Genomic DNA, 10,642 nt, shown 5'->3' on the forward strand with positions numbered 1-10,642 from the left:
CCTAAGTCTTGATGCCCCATAAATTATCTGGGCTTAAGATAACATATGGACATGAATTTTCAAGGTACCATGGAGTTGCTGTCCAATAGGTCTCTCCACAATGATGGAGTCCTCTCACTGGCACCATTCAATGGTAGCCATGAGCCCAAGGCGGCTACTCAGCGCCTGAAATGTGCCAAGTGCATTCTCAACCCCAAGATTTCATTTCCAGACACTCACAAAACTCACCAAACATTTTGTTACAAAGATTTCTACCACGTACCACCTGGTCCCTCTTTTTATAAAATGAGGCTACCCAGCACCCTCAAGTTAATTGCTTCTTTACAACTCCAGGCCATTTAAGAACCAGTTGCTAAACTCCTGCTCTGGACCTGGCAGCAAGCCAAATGCTGAAGACTAACTGCTTGTCCCTGCCCCCAAAGGGCTCAGTCTGGTGGGAGGACATGTTCTACATTAGGGTCCATGTCAAAGTGGATGGGTATAAGAACAAGGTTTATACACAGTGTGGAGATCCCTGAACACAGAGCAATTCAGCTGGCATCACTGCACTTTATAGTTTGCAAGATACTTTCATATTCATTGTCTCATTTGTACCTCAACATAGCCCCATTAGGGAGTTCAGGCCTAGTCTGGCTTCTTATTTTCTGCACACTGGATTCACATCAGCACGTGCTTTTGGAAATGAGTCCTAAGTCCTGGGATACGGAACCCAAGGCCCCCACAGTGGGTGAGGGCAGAGCTCGTTCAGATTCTCCTGACTCCCCCACAGCTGCTTCTTGAGAAGGGTAACTCAGGACCAAGTCAGCTGGTGCCCAAATTTGTTTTCCATCTGGGACTGGAAATCCCTAAATGTTCCCTAATCCTCCAAAGGGTCAGTCTTGTAAATCCTTAAACTTTCCAGCAGCTTTCATGGGTCCCAACAGTCCCGTCACTGGCCACCTGGTCTCCTCTCAGCTGCTGACTTCCAGAGGCCATGGGAAATCTTCACTTTAATGACATTTCCCATAATCCTTTCATTTCTATCCCATGCTGTCAGGGCCCATGTGGTGGCCTATTCTCACCTGTTCTACTCTTCCTTTCTCCAAACCCTTCTCCGAGTTCCTGATTTGTTCATTTTGTTCTCCTTGGGAGGCGGTTTCTCTGCACTTCCTGAGGGTGCACCAACCTGAGGGCCCACACAGCTCCAGTCTTTCTATCTCCCTGTGTTAACACTGAGTCAATGGTCCTTTGTTCAAAGCTTTGTCTGACCTGGGGCCCTTCACAGTGGCTCTGGAATATAAGGCAGTGTATACACTGTCCCCCACAATAAACATTTCTTGTGTCCCTACTCTGTGCATTTCCCCAAGCTGGGCCATGCTGAGGAAAAGGATATGAATTAGTCAGTGTCCCTGCAGCTTCCAATCTAATTGGGGTGGCAAATATCTGAATAGACATGTCAGTCCATGATGATTGCAGCTGCCCTGGATGGACGCTCATGGACCCACAGAAGCCCTGAGCAGCCTAGAGGAATTAGAGAAATATATAAAAGGAGGTGAGGCTTTGGCTGGGACTCAAGAAGATGCACAGGACACTAGGCAGACACCAGGAAGACGAAGTAGGGAAGGGCTGTGGAGGTAGAAGGATGAGGAACAGAGAATGCCATGAGCCAGGAACTTGAAGTTATTCTACATGCACAGGTGGTGAGGTGGGCTGTGTGTTCTTGGGCAGAAGGGGAGGAGAAAGGAAAGAGACAGGACTAGAAACAGAGGCAGGACCTCCGGGAATGTGGCTTTTACCTTGGGAGCAGTGGGGAACCCAAGGGCTTAATCAAGCTTGGGTGGGAAAAAGATCACCAGCAGCTTTGTGGGGCAGCCTACAGGTGGGTGGTGCGATGTGGGTGATTGCTAGCAGTCTATCTAGGGAAGGAGCCCTGGGGCTGGGAGCAGCAGAGAGTCAGAAGGTATTTAGATTATAAAAATCAATCAGACTTGGAGTTAATCAATTAGATGTGGAGCATGAGGTAGAGGGAGGAGACAGGGATGATTCCTAGGTCTCTGTCCTGAGTGACTGGAGATTTATATTGAATACTATAAGAGGGTTCAGCAAATTTATTCTTTTTTTTTTTTAAAGATTTATTTTTTTTATTTATACAAGAGCTGGGGTACAGGCCAGAGGCACGGGAGGGTGAGAGGACTCACCAGAGACAGAGTGGGGGGCTGAACAGGCAGATGGACCAAAAGCACTGCTGAGGGGAGCAGCAGGCACAACAGAAGAGGTCTGCCGCGCCATGTGGGAATCTCCCTGGCCAGCCAGGAATCGAATCTGCGCTGCAGAGGCTGCAGACAGCTTCACAGCGCTGTGCTCAACCCGCTGAGCCACTGGGGAGGCCCAGCAAATTTACTCTTAAAGGGACAATGGTAAACATTTGTTGGGTGGGATTCCTAAGTCATTTGGTTCTCCAAAGCAACCACAAACAAATACATAAATGAATGGGTGTAGGTGTGGCTCACCAAAATACTTTTTTTTTATAAGAATTAGCTAGTCATGGCCATCATTTGCTGACCCCTGAGCTATAAGCAACACTAAAAATCAAACTGGTTTTAGCAATAAAGTGAATTGATTAACTCACATAATTAAAAATTCCAAAAAATAAAAAAAAAAAAATTCCAGAATTTAGGTGGACTTCAGACACAGTCCAGAGTTTCAGCTGTTCTGTTGATGTCTTGTCAACCCAGTTCTTCTCCATGAATCAACTCTGTCCTTAGGCTGCCTTCCTTCATGCACACATGAGTGCAGCTATTCCAGGCAAATCACACCATCAGGGGGTATGATCAAGGACTCACTAGTGCAGCCCAGAGTCATTCTGATTGGAAGAGCTTATGTCACATGCCCATTCAGGAACCAATCATTGTGCCTGAGAGATGGAACACACACTGATTGGCTTATCCTGGGTCACATGCTCTATCCCTCAGTAGGGGAGGTAAAGTAAAGGTTCCCAATAAAAATCAGGGTATGGTGATATGGTAGGAAAAAGGGAAGAACACACAAAGAACAAAGCATATGTCCCCACAAAGACGTATATGTGAATGTTCACAGCAGCATTATTTCTAATAGCCAAAATCCAAAAGCCACCAACCAGTGAACAGATGAACAAAATGTCATATATCCATAAAACGATATCACTCAGTACTAGAAAAGGAACAGAGTGCTGCTACGTGAAACTATACTGATGGACATCAAAAACATGCTGAGTCAGGCCTCCCTGGTGGCACAAGGGGTTAAGCACCGCACTATGAAGCAATCCACAGCCTCTGCAGCATGAGTTCGATCCCAGGCCGGCCAGGGGGCAACCCACATGGCGCAGCAGACCTCCCCTGTCTCGCCGGCTGCTTCCCTGAGCAGTGTATTTCAGTTAGTCTGCCTTTTCTGTTCGTCACTCTGTCTCTGGTGAATCCTCTTAGCCCCCTGCATCTCTGGCCTGAACCCCAGCTCTTTTATGCATAAACAAATAAATCTTAAAAAAAACACACACACAAAAAACATGCTGAGTGTAAGGAATGTGACAAAGACAACATGTTACATGTTTCTATTTACATGAACTTTCTGGAAAAGGCAAAACTATAGAGGCAGAAAACACATCAGGGGTTACCTGGGGTCTGGGATGGGAATGGAAACAGACTGCAAATGTGCACAAGGAGATTTTGGATTGTGGTGATGTCTAGACACAGCACAAGCTCATTAAAACTAATCAAAAATGAGGAAACTGCATTAAAGTAAACTTTATGGTATTTAGACTATACCTCAATAAAGCTTTGTTTTAAAAGGCGAGACTGGTGATGGGGAGACTGGTGATGCCGGGTCCCCAAGGACGATGGTGCCCCTGACTAGTTGGGGGACAGAGTGGCAGGGGCAAGTGCCATCTAGGAGATCTCCAGGGAACAGCTGGTGGAGTCAGGAGCTGGGGGATTGTGGGTGTTCAGGTTCAGAGGGACACTGAAGCAGGGGCAGCTGGTGAGTCCTGGAGAGGGTGTGGCCTGAGAGGAGAAGGCTGATGGGACAGAGTCCTGGGAAATAAACATTTAGACAGAGGAAGGAAAGCCAGCAAAGGTGTGAGGTGGGGCATCCAGAGTGGTGCAGGGCTGCGGGTCCAGTGGGCCATGGAGGGGGCCATTGGGGGCCTGTGTGGCTGTGAGAGTCTGGGGGAGGGGAGGGCTGAGGTTGGCCACCAGGTGAATCACAGGAAGTCCTGGTGGCCTTGGTGAGAACAATGAGCGTGGAGGGGTGGGATGTGATCCAAGCCACAATGGGTGAGGAATAACTGAGTTGGTAACACAATCAACGCCCGTGCAAAGCTCAGCTGGGAAGAGAAGGAGAGAGTGGGGTAGCTGGAGGCAGCACAGAAATAAAAGGCAGAAGCAGTGGGTTAAGGAGTAAATGGAGGCCGTGGGCACAGTCCACACTCTTGATAGGTGTTGTTGGGAAGAAGAGGAGACACAGCAGTGTGGGGGCAGATGCTGCCACTCTACACGCTGTCACACTCTGGGAACCAGGCAGCCTGCCTGCTGTGCCGCCTATCCGTGAGGCCCCAGCAACCTCTCCTCCCACTGTGGAGACAGGGCTCTTTCTGGGGCCACTTCCCAACTTGCCCAGCCACTGTCCACTGACCAGGATAGTGGGAGCTACAGGTCAAAGTCCCAGCACACAGGGCCAGGCCGGGCACAGAGGAGGTGTCAGTGAATGGAGCAGAGGATGGTTCTGTGTCCCAACCACTGTCTGCTCTGGCCTTTTCTCTAGACCCCTTCCAGAGAGCCTGGGCCCTCTGAGACAAAAGAAATTCTGTCTAAGCTTTACATGATTTCTTTGTGTGAAACAGCAAGTGGGAATACCTTCAGGAGGATCTTCACTTACGCTCTAGGCCTCTTCTCTTACACTGGATTAACCACGTGCTTGTCAGCACAGAGGGCATGAACCTGGCATCTGCCAAGGGCCTCCTGTTGGTTCAGTTCTAGTGTCCAGTTTGCCCTTCCCCACAGTGATGGTAGGTTGTCATTGTTACAATCATCTGACCGACAAGGAAAATGAACTCAGAGAGTTTGAATAGCTCCCTAAGGTCACACAGCCAAGTGGCAGAGTTGGGTTTGGTCCCCAGTTCTATTGACCCTTTCCCCACTGGCCCTTGACAAAGGGGCATGAAAAAAAAAAAAAAAAGAGAAGAGTAGGAGGGGGGCTGTGGAGAGACAGAATTCTGAATGGCAAAGCAGACAACCCACAGCTCTGGCCCCGCTCCTGCAGCCAGAGTAAGTGAGTCTCCCAAATAAAGGCCTCAGTTTCCCCACGTACACAATGAGCTTGGAGGCCCCTTGGGGCTGTAACATGCTGAGTTCTGTGGCCAGGAGCTTCTCTGAAACTCTTCTCCCCTCGACAGAAGAAACAAAAGTTCCAAAAAGGTGAGCAGCAGAGCAAGGCCATGGTGTCAGGGAGGAGGCAGAAGGGCCCTCCGCTATCACGCAGGTCCTGGAGAAGCTGCCCCTGGGAAACATAGCCAAGCAAGTCCAGGTGCTGGCTCAGTCACTTTGCTGGGACAAAGGCCCAGCCTCAGGTCACTGCCTCCCGCAGGAAGTACAGCTTCTCAGTCATCACAGTGGGATCTGCCTGGGCAGAGGACTGGGGCAAGAGTCAGTGTCTGTGTGTCTCCGTCTCTGTCTGTCTGTATTTCTCTCTCCCCTCTCCCTTTCTTCCTCCCTTCCTCCCCATCTTCTCCACATAACCAATCTATCATGAGATTCTGTTGTCCCTACTTTCAAAACATCTCCAGAATCCAACCAGCCCTCGCCACCCCCACCTCTGCCACGTGGTCTAGCCAACACCATCTCTCTCCTGGATTAGAGCAGTGGCTTCTGCATGCTTTCCCTGGCCTCCCCTTGGTCCCTTAGCCTGACTCCCACACAGCAAGCAGCCAGAGGGGCTTGATAAGACACAGGTCTGTTCAAAGCCTTCGGGGGCTCTCATCTCACTCAGAGTGAAAGCCAAAGGTCTTGCCTTGGCTTTTGAGGGACCTCCACAGCCTGGCCTCCAGATGGCCTCTGATCTCACCTCCCACCACTCTACCATCAAGCCCTCTGTTCTCGCCACACTGCCTTTCCAACTGTTCCTCCCTCACACCTCCCTCCCACCCCAGGCCCTGCACTTGCTTGCATTTACCACGAGAAGCACTCTTCTGGGCATATCCTGGCTGTTTCTGCCCTCCATCATTTCCTAGAGGTTTCTATCAAATGTCACCTTCTCTGAAGCCTGGGTACAAACTCCCTGTCTAATCCTCACTGTCCTCCTTTGCCCTGCTTTATAGCCTATACCCCTACCTGGCACTGCAGTACATCACACCTACTGACTGGTTTAGATGAGCCCCAAGAGATAGACAGACACTGTGTCTTTTCCTTACCCATGTATCAGCAGCCCCCAGCAAGTGACGGGGACATAGTAATTGCTCAATAAACATTTGTTGAGAAAATGAAGAATGAGATCTGCACCTTCCCTACTGCTTGGAGGGAGTCCTCCATTTGCAGTGCCACTACAATAGCACACCAGGTCCTGCCACCAGTAGAGTTGGCCTGGGATTAAGATTAAGTTGGCCTGCAGGGCGGATCGCACCTTTGTGCCAGGTAATAGGGGCTCCTTGACTCTTTCATTATCTTCATTTTACAGAAGGGGGGTAATGAAATGACTTATTTGAAGTCAGCCGGCCAGTCTGCATTAGAATTGGAATTACATCTTAGATTTGTTTGGTCCTTAGCCCCTATGCCCCCGAAATCTAGCTTCCCTGGCCTGGCATCTGACCCCTCAGGCCTCAGGATTCCTCATTAAAGACTCAGGGTGCTGCCAAGGTGAGAGGCAGGGAGGGGTCACCCCAGTGGCAGGGATAGTGTCCCCCTACTCAAAACCATTCTCTGGGAGCAGCAGAGACTTCATGCCCATGGGAAAGAAGTTAGGCAGTTACTGCATCCCCCACCAGTCTCTGAGACAGAGGCCTCAGCATGCATCACCTCCCTGCCATTTGCTGCTGGTCAGCACTATGTAATCACCTATGGTGTGCAGATGCCTGTGCTGATGCTTGTGGGAACAAAGATATGTCTCCATTCACCTCTCCCCACCTGCTGGAAGAGTGGGCAAGCCACTTGTGAGCCATTATGTTATCTGACTCTCCCCACAGAAATAACAGGTAAGTAACGCTAGGCCCATTTTATAGACCAGGAAAGTGAGGCACATTTCTTTATCAAGCACAAGCAAGTCCAGGTATCTGAGCAAGGTGAATTTTGAGTCTCATGAGGGTCAGGATGGGGCAGGTGCTGGCATGAGGAGGCAATATCCTGAGGAACAGAAGGATGGACAAGGTCACAGGAGGCCATCCCTGCTGCCCCACCCAGGAGGGACCGCCCTTACCACAATCCAGATGCTATTCCCATCTCCCATAGCTCACTGAGATACTCATTTGTGCCCTCACATATGCCAAGGGGCTGTATCTCCAGTGCACAAAAACCTGGTGCCAAGAGTGGGCAGGCGCAAGGTCAGGCTGAGCAAGGGGGATGAACCAAGCTGGGCACGTGTGCGCCTCCTGTCTCCCAGTGCAAATTGCTTTCCTGTCCCTAGGCACCTCCTCCAGAGACACATCTGGGGAAATCACACAGCCACCTGAGACCCACAGACTGAATATGTGGCAACTACGAGACAAGGGCATCCTTACTCGCTGGGGAGCACGTGGTGAAGAGGGGCTGGAGCAAGCACTGCTATGCCCAGTGGGGCTGCTCCTCCTGGGGGAGAAAAGTGGGGCTGGTTGTGGGGAAGGATCTCGGTGTGGGAAAGGCAGCCCATGTCTCAGGGATGCTGCTTTCCCAGAATTACCTTGGGGAATTTAGCTTCCCAAGAATTAGCTATAATTTATTGATGTGATGACCATATACTTTCTCATCAAAACCAGGATACTTGTACGCTGAAAGGAAAGCTGTTAATAATTACTCCAGAACTGGGGCCTCCCTGGTAGCGCAAGGGGTTAAGAGGTAACCTATGAAGCTATCCGCAGCCACTGCAGCATGAGTTCGAGACCTGGTCAGGGAGCTACCCACATGGTACAGCAGACCTCTCCTGTCTCACCTGCTGCTCCCCTCAGCAGTGTACTTCAGTCAGTCTGCCTGTTCTGTTCCCCACTCTGTCTCTGGTGAATCTTCTCACCCACCCCTCTCCCCACACCTCTGGCCTATATCCCAGTTCTTGTATGCATAAACAAATAAATCTTTAAAAAAAATTGGTCCAGGGCCTCCCCAGTGGTGCAGCAGTTGAGCGCTGGGCTGCGAAGCTGCCCGCAATCTCTGCAGCGCCGGTTCGATCCCTGGCCACATGGCTTGCAGACCTCTCCTGCCGCACCCGCTGCTCCCCTCAGCAGTGTATTTCATCAGTCTGCCTGTTCCACTCTGGCTCTGGTGAATTCTCTCACCCTCCCACACTTCTGACTATACCCAGTGCTTGTATAAATAAATCAATCTTAAAAAAATAATAATTACTCCAGAACTGACCTAGGAAAATAATGACATATGGGCTCATTATTTACTGAGCACCTACTATGTGCTAGTATGAAAGCTGGACACTTCACACCATCACAACAGCCCATGAAATGGTACTGCAGCTGCTCTTGCCTCCCGCTGTTTCTCTATCATGCCTGAATTGCCATTACAGGAGTCCCTGCTTTGGGCTAAGGTAGTGAAATTCCCTGTTACAACGCACAGCCCTTTCAATCCCCCCTTAGTACTTCATCAGAATCAACCCATTTTGGGCCATTATGACTTCATCATGGATTCATTTCATAGGGGATAGATTTCAAGTCAATTTTAAGAAGAGAGAGTGAGTGGGGATGAACTGGGGTTGGGGAGGGGCATAAGTGGTGTAGGAAGGTTGAACAAATGGGTCCTAAGACTTGTGAGTGTGATGGAAGGAAAAGAGAGAAAGGAAGTAAAGGGGCTTGTATAAGACGCAGCATTGGAGGCCCTTGACAATCCAGATAAACCCCACCTACTTCTCAGAATATGTCATTTACTAGCTCTTCCCACACCACACACCAGGCACAACCTGTCTTTCCTGCCTCCACTACTTTGTACATGCTGCTACCCCATCCAGCGATGCCATCTGTCAATCTCAGCTGGGCAAATGCTCTGCTCTTTAAGACTTGTTTGAAACACCACCTCCTCCAGGAGGTCTTCCCTGATGGCTCATCTCTGTAGTTTACCCTCCCTCTCCTGTGCCCAGCACTTTGCTCAGGCTTCTAGTACCTGTAGAATGAGGCCCAGGGTCCTGCTGAGGGTAAAGAGAGCTGCCTCATCAGCCTGTCAGCTCCACGGCTGCAAGGCAGTTCACCATTGAATGCCTTATGGTGGCCATGACATCTTCCAGTCACTGATGGCAAGTGTGGGGTACCTGTAACAATGTAGACCCTGGACTCTGTCCACAGTTTAGATCCTAGGGATCTAGGTGAGAGCAGGGTCTGCATCCTCAAGTTCCTTCAAGGGATTCCAATGTATGCTAAACTTCAAGGCCCTCTGGGGAGACTGGTGAAAAGTAAATGTCTGTTGGAATAAAAAAAAAAAGTGAAATAGGGAATGGAATCAGGAGGCAGCTGCCCCTAATATTCTGAAAGAAAGCCCTTATGGCGGGGCTGGTGGGCAGATTCTGCTCATTCATTCACCATTTATCTAGCACCCACTAACTAGTAACAAAAACAACAAGTGATATTAGCTGGCATTCACCACACACAAGGCCCAAAGCTTGTGCCACTTGAAAAAATCTTCACAACAACCCCACGAGGGTCCCCATCTCACAGATGGAGAAACTGAGGTTCAGAGAGAAGTGATCTGCATGTCTCACAGCCAGTGCCAGAACTGGGATGTAAATCCAGACCAGGTGGTCCCAGAATCCATAGTTTCACCAGTGTGGGTGTGCATGGGCCCTGGGATAAGACCGTGGACCAACAGGCCCAGCCTTCATTTTTCTGCCAGCAGGGAAGAGACACTAAACACACAAGCAACACATACTTTCATATTATGGCACACACAAAGGAGAAGAGAAGTGAGTCCTCTAGAATACAACTTTGAGGGTCATTTATTGCTGGTCTCCCTGAAGAGACCTTGCCTACATTTTCTCATCTACATAATGGAGCAGTGGGGCCTGTCCAGCTGCTGCATCCAATGAATCAGCCCTCCTTTTTCTAGCCTTCAGTTTCTCCATTTATACAGTGGGCTGAGAGGAGAGTAGAGAGTAAAGCCAGTGGTAGTCCCAGAACCCTTCCAACTCTGCCCCTTACTTCCTAAGGCCAAGTCATCCTGGGGTTCCTGGAGCCAGATATTTGAGAGCATATGCCACTCATTTCCTAGGATGGGGATGTGGTGATGCTGGAACCTGGAACCTGGAGGTGGCACCCTGGTTCCAATCCGCCCAGGAGTAAGGGCCTCTATATGCAGTGGAATCTCTGAAGAGGGGGAGGGGTGGGCCCTTGGCTTTGCTGGATCATCCAGAGCCCCACTGTTTGCAAATGGCAAGGATGAGGAGCAGGGCCTCTCTTTCCCCCCTGCACTCCCTCCCTTGCAACTTGAAAAGGACTTGCCTCCAGGGCCACAGGCAAAGC

Source organism: Talpa occidentalis, unplaced genomic scaffold (genome assembly GCF_014898055.3).
Source record: "Talpa occidentalis isolate TD23 unplaced genomic scaffold, MPIMG_talOcc4v2.1 talOcc4.10, whole genome shotgun sequence".
Lineage (NCBI taxonomy): Eukaryota > Metazoa > Chordata > Mammalia > Eulipotyphla > Talpidae > Talpa > Talpa occidentalis.